At 41.9% G+C, this 14390-nt stretch overlaps 1 protein-coding gene across 3 annotated transcripts in view; it reads left to right on the forward strand.

The window, feature by feature from the left end:
• Smg6 (SMG6 nonsense mediated mRNA decay factor) overlaps positions 1-14390 on the forward strand; it is a 304470-nt gene that overhangs the window by 57625 nt on the left and 232455 nt on the right. The window lies entirely within an intron of this gene.

A 14390-nucleotide genomic window follows, 5' to 3' on the forward strand; every position in this document is an offset into this window, starting at 1 on the left:
TGAGCTCCTGGAGGCAGTCATGCCACATTCCTGGGTACAGCTGCCAGTGACTTGGGAGAAAATCGTCCACTGATTCCTCCCCCCAAAATGAGCAATACTTGCTTTCTTCTGTGTTCTTCTGACCTGTTAATCCTTCCTCTGCACTGTTGGCCTATGTTCCATATTGTTGCTTTCAGTAAATACAAGACTGCTTCATGGTACATCCACCATGGATTTACACATAAATATTTAAGGTGGTATATATAAAACTTTATTCCCCCTTCCCCCAAAAACCCTGGAATGAAATTTAGTTTTTGTTTTGTTTTGGTTTGGTTTTTCGAGGTGGTCTCACTCTAGCCCAGGCCGACCTGGAATTCACTATGGAGTTTCAGGGTGGCCTTGAACTCATGGTGAGCCTCCTACCTCTGCCTCCCAAGTGCTGGGATTAAAGGCGTGCACCATCATGCCCAGCATAAATTTAGTGGGTTTTTTTTAAAGTAATTTATTTACTTAAGATAGAAAGGTAGAGAAAGAGGTGGATAGAGAGAGAGAGAATGGGCGCACCAGGGCCTTTAGCCATTGCAAACGAACTCCAGATACATGTGCCACCTTATGCATCTGGCTAACATGGGTCCTGGGGAATCAAACCTGGGTCCTTTGGCTTTGCAGGCAAGTGCCATAATCGCTGACCCATCTTCTTCAGTTGAAGATTAGTTTTGAATATTCATTTGTTGATCAGAGAGTTCTTCCTGACAGAATAAAGCTCATTAGACAAATGCCTAACAATGCCCTCACATCAAGATGTTTGCTGAATACTTCTATGTAGTTTCTTTTTGGGCAAAAAAAAGAAGGATTGCCGGTATGGTGGTGCACGTCTTTAATCCCAGCACATGGGAGGCAGAGGTAGGTGGATCGCTGTGAGTTTGAGGCCACCCTGAGATTACATAGTGAATTCCAGATCAGCCTGGTTTAGAGCAAGACCCTACCTCGAAAAAAAAAAAAAAAAATAGAAGTCCTTCCATGCAGGTCTTCTGTTGTATTTTTTTTAATATTTTATTTTTATTTATTTATTTATTTGACAGAGAAAGAGGGAGAGAGAGAAAGGGCACACCAAGGCCTCCAGCCACTGCAAACGAACTCCAGACACGTGCACCCCTTTGTGCATCTGGCTAACGTGGGTCCTGGGGAATTGAACATGAGTCCTCTGGTTTTGCAGGGAAATGCCTTAACTGCTAGGCTGTCTGTCCCTCCAGCCCTGTTTTTGAGATTAAGTCTACCCAGCTCAGGCTGGTTTAAAATTTAGAACGTAGGTCCAGGCTGGGGAGGTGGCTCAGTGGCATGAGTGCTTATGCTTAAGCACGAGGGCCTCTTATGCCAGAGACTGCTAAATTCCACTCCCCAGAATGCATGTGAAAAGTCTTCACATGTCTATAATACCTGTCCACGTGGGGGTAAGGGAGTGGAGACTGGTGAATGGTCAGAGCTCACTGACAAAAAGCAATTCTGGATTGAAGTCAAGACTACTTTATTTCAAGGAAATAACACTGATGAGCTATAAGAGGACATCTGACATTCTCCTTGCCTCCACGCATGTGCATCATCACACACGCAAAGAAAAAAACAAGACCTAGTGATCCACTGGTCTCAGCCTCCCAAGTGCTAGGATTACAGATATATACCACCATACTTGGATTTCATATATATGTGTGTATGTGTGTATGAAATGTGTGTGTGTGTATGTGTGCATTTATTTATTTATTTGCAAGAACAGAGGGAAAATGAGAATGGGCATGCCAGGACCTTTTGCCACTGCAAATGAACTTCGGACACATGCCACTTTGTGCATCTGGCTTTACGTGGGTATTGGGGAACTGAACTCGGGACATCAGGCTTTTTATAGCCAAGTGCTTTTTAACTCTGAGACATCTCTCCAGTCCCCACACTTGGATTTCTACTGTAGTCTAATGTTTTCTGAATTGTTGTGAACAACTCTTTAAGGTGATTTGTTTTATATTATAAATCAGTTACAGTGTTTCCCTTTCACTTCTGTCATAAGCTTGTAAGTTTATCCAAAATACTCTAGGTTTCTTTAGGGGGAATAGGAATTAGTCAGTTTCTACATACTTTTGTATTTGACTCATTTGAGATGCTGAAAGGCTTTCTCTTGCTTGAAGAATCCCTGTGGACGGGATGGTGAAGTAGAAGTTGTATTCATTAGGTATCACCCTGGACAAGAGTGACAGTAATGGCCATTTCAAGGGTAGCTTAGTCTTACCTGGAATTCACTATGTAGTCTCAGGGTAGCCTCGAACTCATAGCGATCCTCCTACCTGTGCCTCCCAAGTACTGAGTTTAGATTTTTAAATGACTTGGGAAATTGGAGAAGTGCCAAAAGATAAGAATCTCTATCCATATATGTGAGGGAATTTAGTTGGGAAAAATTAACTACTTTTATCAGGAGCTACCACCTTCTCCCTACTGCCATCAGCATAATATGTGCTCAGTTAATTGCTGAACGATTGTAAGACATAGGTGATGCTAGGCATGGTGTGCATGCCTGTAATCCCAGCACTGGGGAGGCAGAGGTAGGAAGATCACCCTGAGTTCGAGGTCACCCTGAGACTACATAGTGAATTTTGTGTTAGCCTGGGCTAGAGCGAGACCCTATCTCAAAAAACCAGAAAAGAGCCAGGCGTGGTGGTGCACGCCTTTAATCCCAGCACTCGGGAGGCAGAGGTAGGAGGATCGCCATGAGTTCAAGGCCACCCTGAGACTACAGAGTTAATTCCAGGTCAGCCTGGACCAGAGTGAGACCCTACCTCGAAAAACCAAAAAAAAAAAAAAAAAAAAAAAAAAAAAACAGAAAAGATGAATTGTGCAAGGTCAGATAGAAGCATCTGGTTTTCTAGTAGGGTTTTTATAGAGCCAAGCTCATCAGTAGTGCAGTTAACAAAGGTATGTAATATGTTCAGTGCTGACTTATGAAATAACACATCATAGAAGGAAATACTGTTGTGCTACACCTTCTGTTGGCATTCTATTTCTTACCTCTTTTACCCTTTTAGTTCTCAGTTTTTCATATTTTTCTTATTACCTTTTCAATATTTTCTCTTTTTCCCTCTTTTCTCCACCCCCTTTTCTTTTTATATTTTGAAGGTTTTTTTTTTTTTCTTTTGAGAAAAGGCATTATGTAGTCCAAACTAACCTAAACTTCTGATCTTTCTGCCTTTACCTCCCAAGTGCTGGGATTACAGCAATGACTACCACACTAGGCTCCGTCTTTTTTGCTCTTATGTTTGTTCTTTGCATTTTCCTGTTCCACATTGCTGTAAGTCAAAGTACTCCATCCTTAGTATTATTGACATTTTGAGGTGAATACTTTGTTAGGGGCTGGTCTGTGTTCCAGGATGTTTAGGAGTATCCTGGCCTCATCCCACCACCTGGCACTTACTTACATGCATCATCTTAAAGTAAAAATATGTACAAGTTTCCCTGGAGGAGCACACAAGTGCTTCTCATTGAGAACACTGGTTTAGGTGTTTCTAACTCTGTTGGAGACTTTTGGAACTGAAAGTGCGGTTTTAGTATATACAATTATTTAGGATATATTTTTACCAGGTTAAGTGCTAATTGTAATTTTATTCTGTTCTTAAAATTCTCACCTTTTTTTTTGGCTTTTTGAGGAAAGTTCTCACTTTTAAACATAGATATTTTGGAACAAGTTTGGGGAAGACACCATAATGATTAAAAAGCTGGAAAATGGTCTCTCATTGATCATCCCCCCCCCCCACATTACCTTACACCTACCTACTGTCACTGATTTCACTTACTGTTATCCTATAAAAAGCAATCTGGAGGTGCTGGAAAGATGGCTTAGCGGTTAAGGTGCATGCCTGTGAAGCCTAAAGACCCAAGTTCGATTCCCCAGTACCCATGTAAGCCAGATACACAAAATGGCACATGCACCTGAAATTTGTTTGCAGCAGCAGGAGATACTGGCATGCCCATTCCCCCTGAGACTACAGAGTAGATTTCAGGTCAGCCTGGGCTAGAGAGAAACCCTACCTTGAAAAACAAAACAAACAAACAAAAAGCTAGAAAATGAGATTTAGGAGAAAATATCTTTAAGAAATGAAACAAGGGCTGGAGAGAGGGTTTCATGGTCAAGGCATTTGCCTGCGAAGCCAAAGGACCCAGGTTTGAATCTCCAGGACCCATGTAAGCCAGATGCACAAGGGGCATAAATGTCTGGAGTTCATTTGCAGTGGACAGAGGCCCTGGCATGCCCATTCTCTTCGCTCTGCTTGCAAATAAATAAATATTTTTAAAACAACAGCAACAACAAAAGAAACCAACCTACTATTGTAAACAAATGCTTATTCAGAGACAGTGGCAGGGTGCCCTTTACCTATGTTTAAATATAAAAGTCATAACCGGATACCAAAATGATTTTCTTTTTTCTTTTGGTTCTTCAAGGTAGGGTCTCATTACAGCCCAAGCTGACCTGGAATTTACTATGTAGTCTTAGGCTGGCCTCAGCCTCACAGTGATCCTCCTGGGTGCTGGAATTAAAGGTGTGTGCCACCACACCTGTCCTCAGCTTGATTTTTTAAAATAATTTTTTATTTGTTTATTTGAAAGAGATAGAGAAAGAGGCAGATAGAACAGGCATGCCAGGGCTCTAGCTACTGCACACAAACTCCAGATGCATGTGCCACCTTGTGCATCTATCTACCTTCATATGGGTGCTGGGGAATCAAACCTTGGTTCTTTGGCTTTGCCAGAAAGTACCTTAACCACTAAGCCATCTCTCCAGCCCCCAGATTGATATTTTTAAAGATTATATTTTTATTTATTTATTAGAGACAGAAAGAAAGAGGGAGACAAAGTGAAAATGGGCATACCAGGGCCTCTAGCCACTTCAAATGAACTCCAGATGCATGCACCACCATAAGCATCTGGCTTACGTGGGATCTGGAGAATCGAACCTGGGTCCTTAGGCTTCACAGGCATGCACCTTAACCGCTAAGCCATCTGTCCAGCACCCCCTAGATTGCTTTTTATAGGATAACAGTAAGTGAAATAGATGACAGTAGGTAGGTGTAAAGTAATGTGGGGGGGGGGGGACGGTCAATGAGAGAAGATGATTGAATGAGTGAATCATGCAGAGAAAGTATTTGGGAATTTATTTTCCTAGAGGCCTTTAAAAAGGGATCCATTATCTGATTTGTCAGAAATAGTTTACTGTGGACCAATTTTTTTCAAGGTCTCTGTTATTCTTACATATAACATTCTGTTGTCAAAAAGACAAAGTTGGCTGGGTATGGTATCACACACCTTGAATCCCAGCACTCAGGAGGCAGGGGTAGGAGAATTGCTGTGAGTTCAAGGCCAGCCTAGCCTCAGACTACATATGAATTTAAGGTCAGCCTGGGCTAAAGTGAGACCCTTCCTCAAAAAAAAAAAAAAAAAAAAAAAAAGAAAGAAAGAAAGAAAAGAAGAAAATCCAAACCAAATGGGCTGCAGAGATGGCTTAGTGGTTAAAATGCTTGTCTATAATGTCTAAGGACTCAAATTCGATTCCCCAGTACCCATCTAAGCCAGATGCACAAGGTGGCTCATGTGTCCAGAGTTTGTTTACATAGGCTAGAGGCCCTTGTGTACCCATTCTCTCTATCTGCCACTTTCCCTCTCTCACAAATAAATAAATATTTTTTTAACAGCCAACCCCTGCCCCCCCCAAAAAAGGACAAAGTTGGGGACTGGAGTTCAGTGGTTAAAGTGCTTGCCTACAAAGTCAGGTACTCACATAAAGCCAGATCCAAAAAATGATGCATGTATCTGGAGTTTGTTTGCAGTGGCTGGAGTCCCTGGTGCGCCCATTCATTTGTTTTATTTCTCTCCCTCCCTGTCTCTCTTCTCTCTATCTCTCTTTGCTTTTAAATAAACAAATGAAAAAAAAAATTTAAAGACAAAGTTGGGCTGGGCATGATGGTGCATGCCTTTAATCCCGGTACTCAGGAGGCAGAGGTAGGAGGGTTGCTGTGAGTTCCAGGTTAGCTTTGGCTACAGAGAAACCCTACCTCAAAAGAAAAAAAAAAGTGAGAGAGAGAGAGAGAGAGAAACAAAATTACAAAATTTATTTTTAAAAATTCAGACTAAGGGCAAGAGGGATGGCTTAGTGGTTAAAGTGAAGTGTATGCCTGCAAAACCAAAGGACCCAGATTTGATTCCCCAGGACCCACATTAGCCCGATGCACAAGAGGGCGCATGTGTCTGGAGTTCATTTGCGGTTTCAGGAGGCCCTGGCACACCCAATCATTCTCTCTCTCTCTCTCCCTCCCTCCCTCTTTCTCTGTCAAATAAATACATAAATTAATAAAGAATATTTTAAAAAATATTTTAAAAATACAAAATTATTTGGGGCTAGAGAAATGGTTTAGTGGTTAAGGTGTTTGCCTGCAAAACCGAAGGACCTAGATTCGATTCCTCAAGACCCATGTAAGTCAGATGCATTAAAAAAAAAAAAGACACAGTTGGCCTGGAGAGATGGCTCAGCAGTTAAGGTGCTTGCCAGCAAAGCCAAAGGACTCAGGTTCTACTCCCCAGTACTTATGTAAAGCTGTATGAACAGGGTGGCACATGGCATCTGGAGTTTGATTGTAATGGCTGGAGGCCCTGGCATACCTATTCTGTCTCTCTCTGAAATAAATAAATAAAATAAAATTTCTAGCATGTTTCTTTTGGAAAAGCTAATGATGGACACATTTGGATCACATTTATACAGTTCTAAAAATAAAGATTTGATTTTGAGCTGAGTTGGCTGGTGTGATGGTACATTCCTTTAATATCAACATTTGGGGGCAGAGGTAGGAGGATTACTGTGAGTTCAAGGCCATCCTGAGATGACATAGTAAATTCCATATCAGCCTGGGCTAGAGTGAGTCCCTACCTTGAAAAACAAACACAACAACAACAAAATAAATAGACCTTCCAAGGCTCGGGGTCCATTGTGGAAGAGGTGGTAGAAAGAATGTAAGAGCCAAAGGAAGTATAGGACTCCTTATAATGCACTATTCCAGACATAAAATGGCCTGGATATCCAGGACCTTGCAGTGCCTGGCACTACTTACATAGACCCTCATAATAGAAAGAAAAGATGATGACATCAAAAAGAAGAGATACTGATTGAGAGGGAGAGGGGATACGATAGCAAGTGGAGATGTGAAGAAGAAAACGAGAGGCAAGGGAATTACCATATTTTATTGTCTATAATTATGGAAATTGTCAATAAAAAATAGAGTAAATTTAGAAAAACAATGAGCCCAAGTTATACATAATATCGTGGATTGTTGCCTAATTACCAAGAAGATGTGAAATGTGGGAGGCACTGAAAATGAATTAAATCTGATAAGACTGTAATGGAGAGCAGCTGAAGGCACATCACAGTCCTGCCTTCCTTTCCAAAAGAGCCCTGGCACTCCTCCTTCATTCTTTCTCTTTCTTTTGTCTTCCCCCCCACCCCCCCAGGTAGGGTCTTGCTGTAGCCCAAGCTGACCTGGAATTTACTATGTAGTCTCAGGGTAGCCTCAAACTCACAATAATTCATCTACCTCTGCCTCCTGAGTGTTGGGAATAAAGGCTATTCTTTCTTTCTTTATTGGAGAGAGAGAATGAGCCCACAAGAGCCACTTTGTGCATCTGGCTTTACATGGGTACTAGGGAATCAAACTTGGGTCTTCAGGCTTTACAAGCAAGTGTCTTTAACTACTGAGCTACCTCCCCAGCCCAAGATAAGACATTTTAATAACCTTGAGTGCCAAAAAGTGTTTTCCCCGCACACTAGTTGAAAGATCTCCAGAGTAAACAAGTCACAGCATTTGCAGGCTTCAGTTTTCTTATCGGTTGTTTATTTCTCATGCCCATTCTAGTCCTTATGATGTTTTCTCTCATTTCTACCCTACGACACAGCTTAATTGTTTTGGTTTTGTTTAATTTTTTCTCCTTGGTTGCTCCTGGTTTTTAAGAATTAAGTTGGGAAAAGTTAGGAAGCCTCATTCTTTTCTACAGAGAATGTTGTCTAGTCCCGTTATGTTTCTCAGCATCTGAGGGTTTGAGTCCTGCCCTGTTAATCATTGTCTGAGTCATTCTTGAGTCTAGGTCTCATTGTTAACTGTAAGATTGATTTCTTGAAACTGCCATTCAAATGAGACAGGTATCTCTAGAGGTTGATTTACAAGACATCACGTCTGGCTCTTGTGAGGGACAGTCATCTTGGATTTAGGAAGAGGAATCTGTCTGGAGTGCAGGAGATTTCTGATAGGCACATGATTTCCTGAGGAGAGGCAGATCAGACCTACACTTGGCCTCTGCTGAGAGGTCTGGAGATTGGCAGCCTGGAGACTCTTGATTTGTGATAACCGGAATAATTTTGCTTCTAATTATTGCCTTGGCTAAAGTTACCACTTTAGATTTTACTGGTTTGCCTTGTCATACTATTTGCATAGCTTCAAAGTCTTAGAATTCGAATATTGATATATTTATTTGGGGCTTTGATTTTTTTTTTTTTTGTTTTTGTTTTTGTTTTTGAGGTAGGGTCTCCCTCTAGTTCAAGCTGACCTGGATTCACTATGTAGTCTCAGGGTGGCCTTGAACTCACGACGATCCTCCTACCACTGCCTGCAAGTATTAGGATTAAAGGCCTGTGCTACCATGCCTGGCTTGGACTTTGAATTTTTTAAAATACAATGTTTGTGTCTTGATTTATTTTTCAAATTTATGATCGTCTTTAAATATTTGTTCTTACACAGCATTGTTCATTGTAAAATATGTGGAGAACTCAGCAAAACAATACAGGATAGGGAAATGGCTCAGCAGTTAAAGGTGCTTGCTTGCAAATCCTTTCGGCTCAGGTTCAGTTCCCTAGTACCCATGTAAAATCAGAATCATAAAGTGGCACATGTGTCTGGAGTTCGTTTGCAGTGACAAGGTCCTGTCATGACTGTGCCTGCTCTTTTTCTTTCTCTTTTTCTGTCTTGCAAGTAAATAAATAAAGAAGAGATACAAAGTTACTTATATTCTCTTTTTTAAGTATTTTAATTTTGTTTATTTTTATTTATTTATTCAAAAGGGACAGACAGAGAGAGAAAGAGGCAAACAGGGAGAGAGAGAGAATGGGCGCACCAGGGCCTCCAGCCACTGCAAACGAACTCCAGACATGTGCGCCCCCTTGTGCATCTGGCTAACGTGGGACCTGGGGAATCGAGCCTCGAACCGGTGTTCGTAGGCCTCACAGGCAAGCGCTTAACCGCTAAGCCATCTCTCCAGCCCTAAAGTTACTTATATTCTTACTACCCTTTTAACATTGGTGTGTATTTTAGGGGTCATTTTTCATATGTATTATAAAAGCAATCCTATTAAATTACTTTAAAACTATTTTCCTTTATTTGTTTATTTATTTTGGTTTTACGAGCTAGGGTCTCACTCTAGCCCAGGCTGACCTGGAATTCACTATGGAGTCTCAGGGTGGCCTCGAACTCACAGTAATCCTCTTATCTCTGCCTCCCGAGTGCTGGGATTAAAGGCATGTGCCACCACGCTCAGCTTTTTAAAACTATTTTCATTTAATACATATGGAAACTTCCTCCATGTGGTCACAAAATTTAGTATTGTCTTTAAAACAACATTTGATGTGGAATTTTTTTTTTTTTTTTTCTTTGAGGTAGGGTCTCACTCTAGCACAGGCTGACCTGGAATTCACTATGTAGTGTTAGGGTGGCCTTGAACTCATGGCCATCCTCCTACCTCTCCCTCCCGAGTACTGGGATTAAAGGTATGTGCCACCATGCCCAGCTAGATTTGCTTTAAAAAAAATTATTTATTTATTTGACAGAGAAAGAAAGAGGGACGGAGAAAGAGAGAGAGAGAGAATGGGCACACCAAGGCCTCCAGCCACTGTAAATGAACTACAGACATGTGCACCCCCTTGTGCATCTGACTTATGTGGATCCTGGGAAATCAAATTCCAGATGCATGCACCAATTTGTACAACTGGCTTTACATGGGTACTGGGGAATCGAACTGGGGTCTTTAGACTTTGCAGGCAAGTACTTTAACTGCTGAGCCATCTCTCCAGCCCCTTGTGTGTGGGGAAGGCGAGGAGTGGGTATATGCAGTTGTGTGTACAGATACTTGTGCCCCTGGCATGTGTGCGTACTTACTGATCATGAGTGTCTTCCTTTCTTTAAGAGTGTATTTCTCCCTCAACATGGAGATGCTGTCTGTCAGCCAGTCCCAGGAATTCCCCCATCCACTCCCTGCCCCATGGACTGGGGTTACAGGCATGCACAGTCATGCCTATCTTTTATTTTTTTTCCTTTGAGGCAGAGTTTCATTCTAGCCCAGGCTGATCTGGAACTTGCTCTATAGTCCCAGGCTGGCCTCATGCTCAAAGGGATACTCCTACCTCTGCCTCCTGAGTGCTGGAATTAAAGTTGTGTTGTGTGCCACTGTACTTGGCCCTGGCCGCATTTTTATGTGGGTTCTGGGGTGTTGAACTTGGTGACCTCTGTCCCAAGAGGCCCTTATGTTTAAGTAGCAAGTGCTCCTAACCACTGAGCAATCTCCCTAGCTCCCGCCCCCTCCCCCCGCCATTTTTATGACAGAATTTCACATTGTAATCCAGGCTGATCTGGAATTCACTCTGTTACTCAGAGTGGCCTTAATCTCAGAGTGGCCTTAATCTCCTGGTAGTCCCGCCTGAGCCTCCCATGTTCCCTAGTGCTAGAATTACAAGTATGCATTACTATGCCTGGCTCTAAGATGTGCCCTCAATCATTTGGTATTGAGCACTTTAGTTTGTTACTAATTTTTCGCTATTGTAAATGACCATTTCCTGATATTTTCTGTATTCCTTTTCTTCCTTCTTATTGTTGCTCCTGTGGCTTTTCCCCCCTTGCTTTAAATGTTATAATTAGGACATAGTAGTATCCTAAAATGCTTAACAAAATAACTTTACAGCTAAAGTTAAAATTTCTTTCAACTCTGTTCTAGTCCCCTGTGCCCTTCAAAAGAGATAACACTAGACATCAGCATATGTGTTCTTCAAGACCTTTAACTACATTCATATACTTATATATGCATTTGTAAAATTTATTATTTTGTTTGGTTTTGCTCTGAGACAGAGTATCACTATGTAATAGTCCAGCTGGCCTCAAACAGACTATCCTCCTCTCTCAGCCTATTTCGTGCTGAGTTTATAGGCATGCACAATCACGAGTCTAGCTTTGTGCTTTAAAAAAAAAATTTTTTTTTTTATGCAGGCCCAACAGACTGGCCTCTTTCCTCTTATTTTTTTTTTTTTTTTTAATGTGTGTGTATGTCAGAGAGAAATAGAGAATTGGTGTGCCAGAGCCTCCAGCCTAACTACAGTCAAACTCCAGACACATGTGCCCCCTTGTGTGCATGTGTGACCGTGCACATTTGTGTTAGTTGGTGTGTCTGGCGTACGTGGGACCTGGAGAGTTGAACATGAGTCTTTAGGTTCGTCAGGCAATCACCTTAACCACTAAGCCATCTCTCTGGCCCTTAGATTTTTTTTTAACATAAATTACTTATCATCTGATGGTTCGGGTTCATTTCCTCAGTACCCATATAAAGCCAGATGCACAAGGTGGCATATGAATCTGGAGTTAGTTTGTAGTGGTAAGAGGCCCTGGGATCCCCCCTCCTTGCAAATAAATAAATAAATAAATAAATAAATAAATAAATAAATCCAAAATCAGGCAGGAGCTTTGTTTACAAAACCAGAAATCAGAAGCCTCATTATTGAGTCCTGGAGAGGAGAACTTTAATTCTGTTTTCCTCAGCTATTGCCTAACAAAACTAATTTTTTTTTTCTGATTAGGTCTGTATTCTCTTACATTTCGCTTGTGAAGTTAATCTATATCCTTACCCATTTGATATATTAAATCACATATCTCTTGAAAGGTAAAAGGAAAATTTTCTTTTAAAAACAGCTTTTTCAAAAAAGAAAATGTAGACATTTGACCTGTTATCAGAGACTTTAGGCTGACCCCTGGAGTGTTTGTTAATAGATCTGTTTAAGTTCCCACTCGAGGGAAGAGGCTTCCTAAGACATGACTTAGAAGCAAGACTGTCCCACGTGACACTTCTGTCCTGTGCTGGCTTTCTCCTTCCTTTCAACACGCAGACACATGGCCCTGAAACTTGCCCAGTGTGGCTGCTTTTCAAGCACAGTGAACTCTGCTCTTCTCATAATGAGAAGTGCTAGCCCCCCTTTCCACCTCCAACCAGAGAGTGCTGCACAGTGTCAGGATTTAAAATGAAACCTTTGTTATAGCCCACGGGGAAAATGGATCCAGTCCAGCTGCAAACATATCACTGTCTGCCATTCCAAGTCTCTCTCAAGAGTTCAGCAGCTCTGAAACTTTGTAGAGGAAGAAAGATTTTTGTTTTGTTTTGTTTTGTTTTGTGGGAGGTATTTGAAATGGCATTTGGGGGCAGGAAACAAATGCATAGCATGTTTTGTGCCAGTGAAAATGAGAACAGCTTAGCAGAGAGAAACTGGAATGTAAACTATAATTGACCCATAGCTGCAGCATGACTTGGACATCAGAGGGTCAGCAATAGGAGTTGCCACCCAAAGGCAAGTAATGAGGATTGCCGTAATTCCATAAAGCTCTGGGCTTTTCTAACCTGGGCAGGATGCTCCAGCACCTTTTTCTAGAATTTTAAGCTGTTTTGTGTGTTTTTGAGGAGTCCCTGCCTTGTGGCTTTCTAGAAGCTATTAATTAATCCAGACTAAAGCTGTTCCCCACTTCACCCCATCCCTTGTGCACCAGAAACAGTTTGATTTGGGGGTGGGATGGATAAAAGGTACTTTACTGACCACGAATTGTTGGGCATGGCACTAAGGCCCATGTGCCTGGTTTCTCTCTCTAGCACCAAGTTTGAATTTAGTTTTTATTTCAGAGGAGTCTAGCTGTGGTTTATTTCTGTTGCCAAAGGAGCTCCAGGCATGCACCACTGTTTAGGATCCAGTGGCCACATTTGGCAAGCATTGGTTTGAATGACCTCTCTTTAGGAGCCTTAGGTCACTGACTGGATTTTTGCCTCCCTACATTACAGGCTCTTCCTGTATTGGGAGTGGCAGTTGGCCAGAGCATTGTATTTCCACTGGCCTGAAAACATACAGACCCTGATGAACACAGGCTTGTGAGAGGAAGAATAGCCACATAGGAAAGGCTGAAATGGATCATTGAGTCCTTAGGTCTGCGTCTGGTTCTTCAAGGGGAATTCAGGATCCTTAGATGGGATAAGTAGCGTGATAATCCCTAAGAAGGTAGAACTATGTCTGGTTTCTTTTCTTTTCTTTTCTTTTTTCCCTCTCCTCTTTCCTCTTTCTCCTTTTTCTTCCCCTTCTCCCATCTCTTCCCCTTTCTACCTCTTCTTTCCCCTTCCTTTCTCTTCCTCCTTTAAAAAATAATTTATTCATTGGGTGTGATAGCACACTTCAGATGCATGTGCCACCCTGTACATCTGGTTTTATGTGGGTACTAGGGAATCAAACCCAAGTTGTTAGGCTATATAGGCAAGCACCTTAACTACTGAGCCATCTCCCCAGATCCTCCTCCGCAGTTTAGACTGAACTTGTACTACAGATTTTCTTGTCTCAGAATCCCATGTGCTGGTATTACCGGCATGTGTAACCATTCCTTGCCCATGTCTGGTTTCTTAAAGTAATTCTTTCAGTAAAGAATCCTTTAAAAAAAAAAAAAAGAGGGGGGGATGGAGGTATGGCTTAGTGGTTAAGGTGTTTGCCTGCAAAGCCAAAGGACCCAGGTTTGATTCTCCAGGACCCACGTTAGCCAGATACACAAGGGGGCGCATGTGTCTGGAGTTTGTTTGCAGTGGCTGGAAGCCCTGGCATGCCCATTTTCTGTCTGTCTGTGTCTCTGTCTCTATCTCTCTCTCTCCCCCACTTTCTCTGTCAAATAAATAAATAAAATATTTTTTTAAAGAAAGAGGGAAGCTAGGCATGGTGGTGCATGCCTTTAATCCCAGCACTCGGGAGGCAGAGGTAGGAAGATCCCTGGGAGTTTGAGGCTACTCTGAGAGTACACAGTGAATTCTAGGTCAGCCCAAGCTAGAGCAAGACCCTGTCTCAAAAAAACAAAAAACAACAACAAAAAAAAGACAAAAACACAAAAAAAACAGGGGCTAGAAAGAAGGCTTAGTGGTTAAGGAGTTTGCCTGTGAAGCCTAATGACCCATGTTCTACTCTCCAGATCCCACATTAGCCAGACACACAAAGGTGAGGCAAGTGCAAGGTCTCACATGCCCACTAGGTGGTGCAAGTATCTGGAGTTTGATTGCAATGGCTGAGGACC

This window comes from Jaculus jaculus, chromosome 9 (genome assembly GCF_020740685.1).
Source record: "Jaculus jaculus isolate mJacJac1 chromosome 9, mJacJac1.mat.Y.cur, whole genome shotgun sequence".
Taxonomy (NCBI): Eukaryota; Metazoa; Chordata; class Mammalia; order Rodentia; family Dipodidae; genus Jaculus; species Jaculus jaculus.